Below are 2332 nucleotides of genomic sequence, written 5' to 3'. Positions count from 1 at the left end.
AGGCAATATTTCCTTAAAACGTGGTACTCTGACATATTTTTTTTGAGAGAAAATTCTCCTGTGGGTTCTCCTTTGAGGCTACACATTTAGACATACACGCAACACCAAATCTTTTCGAGTTACAACGTGTTGTTTAGGAAAAACAAGATAATTTTGCACGATGCATTATTTCTTCTGGTAAATTTTAAGTATTTCTAATACGTACCTATTTATCTTTACTCTGCAACACTGTATTTCCTTATAACGTGGTATTCTTACATATTCTTTAGAGAGAAAAATCTCCTCTTCATTCTCTTTTGAGGCTACCCGCTTACACAAACACGCTACATCAAAGCTTTTCGAGTTACAAAGTGTTGTTTAGGAACAACAAGATAATTTCGCACGATGCAGGATTTCCATAAAACGTGGTATTCTGACATTTTTTTTTTCGAGAGAAAATTCTCCTGTGCGTTCTCTTTTGAGCCTACACATTTAGACTTACAAGCAACAACAAATCTTTTCAGGTTACAACGTGTTGTTTAGGATATACAAGATAATATAGTACGATGCGTTATTTCTTCTCGTAAAGTTTAAGTATTTCTAATACGTACGTATTTGTCTTTACTCTGCAACATTGTATTTGCTTATAACATGGTATTCTTTCATATTCTTTCGAGAGAAAACTCTCCTTTGCGTTCTCTTTTGAGGCTACACGCTTAGACATACACGCAATACCAAAACTTTTCAAGTTACAAGGTGTTGTTTAGGAAAAAGAAGATAATTTCACATGATCTGCGATTTCCTTAAAACTGGGTATTCTGACAGGTTTTTTCGAGAGAAAACTCTCCTGTGCGTACTCTTTTGAGGCTAGATTCTTAGACATACACACAACACCAAATCTTTTCGAGTTACATCGTGTTATTTAGGAAAAACAAGATAATTTTGCACGATGCGTTATTTCTTCTCATAAAGTTTAAGTATATCCAATATGTACGTATTTGTATTTAATCTGCAATATTGTATTTCCTTATAACATGGTATTCTTACATATTCTTTCGAGTGAAAACTCTCCTGTGTGTTCTCTTTTGAAGCTACACGCTTAGACATACACACAACTCCACATCTTTTCGAGTTACAACGTGCTATTTAGGAAAAAAAAAGATAATTTTGCACGATGCGTTATTTCTTCTCATAAAGTTTTAGAATTTCCAATATGTACATATTTGTCTTTAATATGCAACAATGTATTTCCTTTTAATGGGGTATTCTTACATATTCTTTCGAGAGAAAACTCTCCTGTGCATTCTCTTCTGAGGCTACACACTTAGACATACATGCAACACCAAAGCTTTTCCAGTTACAATGTGTTGTTTAGGAAATACAAGATAATATTGTATGATGCGTTATTTCTTCTGGTGAAGTTTAAGTATTTCTAATACGTACGTAATTGTCTTTACCTACATCACTGTATTTCCTTGTAACGTGGTATTCTTACATATTCTTTCGAGAGAAAACTCTCATGTGCGTTCTCCTTTGAGGCTACACACTTAGACATACATGCAACAAAAAAGCTTTTCAAGTTGCAACATGTTGTTTAGGAAAAACAAGATAATTTTGCATTATGTGGGATTTCCTTATAATGTGGTATTCTGAAATATTTTTTCGAGAGAAAACACTCCTGTGCGTTCTCTTTTGAGGCTACCAGCTTAGACATACACATAACACCAAATACTTTCGAGTTACAACATGTTGTTTAGGAAAAACAAGTTAATTTTGCACGATGCGTTATTTCTTCTCCTAAAGTTTAAGTATTTCCAATACGTATGTATTTGTCTTTACTCTGCAACACTGTACTTCCATATAACGTGGTATTCTTACATATTTTTTCGAGAGAAAACTCTCCTGTGCGTTCTCTTTTGCGGCTACAAGCTTAGACATATACGCAACTCCAAGTCTTTTCGAATTTCAAATTGTTGTTTAGGAAATACAAGATAATTTGTAAGGAGCGTTATTTCTTCTCGTAAACTTTAACTTTTTCTAACACGTACGTATTAGTCTTTACTCTGCAACACTGTATTTCCTTGTTACATGGTATTCTGACATATTGTTTCGAGAGAAAACTCTCCTGTGCGTTCTCTTCTGAGGCTACACACTTAGAAATACACGCAACACAAAGATTTTCGAGTTAAAATGTGTTGTTTAGGAAAAACAAGACAATTTCACACAATGCTGGATTTCCTTAAAACGTGGTATTCTGACATATTTTTTCGAGAGAAAACTCTCCCGTGCGTTCTCCTTTGAGGCTACACGCTTAGACATACACGCAAAAACAAAGCTTTGCGAGTTACAAAGT

The sequence above is a fragment of the Apodemus sylvaticus genome, unplaced genomic scaffold (genome assembly GCF_947179515.1).
Source record: "Apodemus sylvaticus unplaced genomic scaffold, mApoSyl1.1 scaffold_74, whole genome shotgun sequence".
Classification (NCBI taxonomy): domain Eukaryota; kingdom Metazoa; phylum Chordata; class Mammalia; order Rodentia; family Muridae; genus Apodemus; species Apodemus sylvaticus.
Note: the sequence above shows the minus strand (reverse complement) of the source record.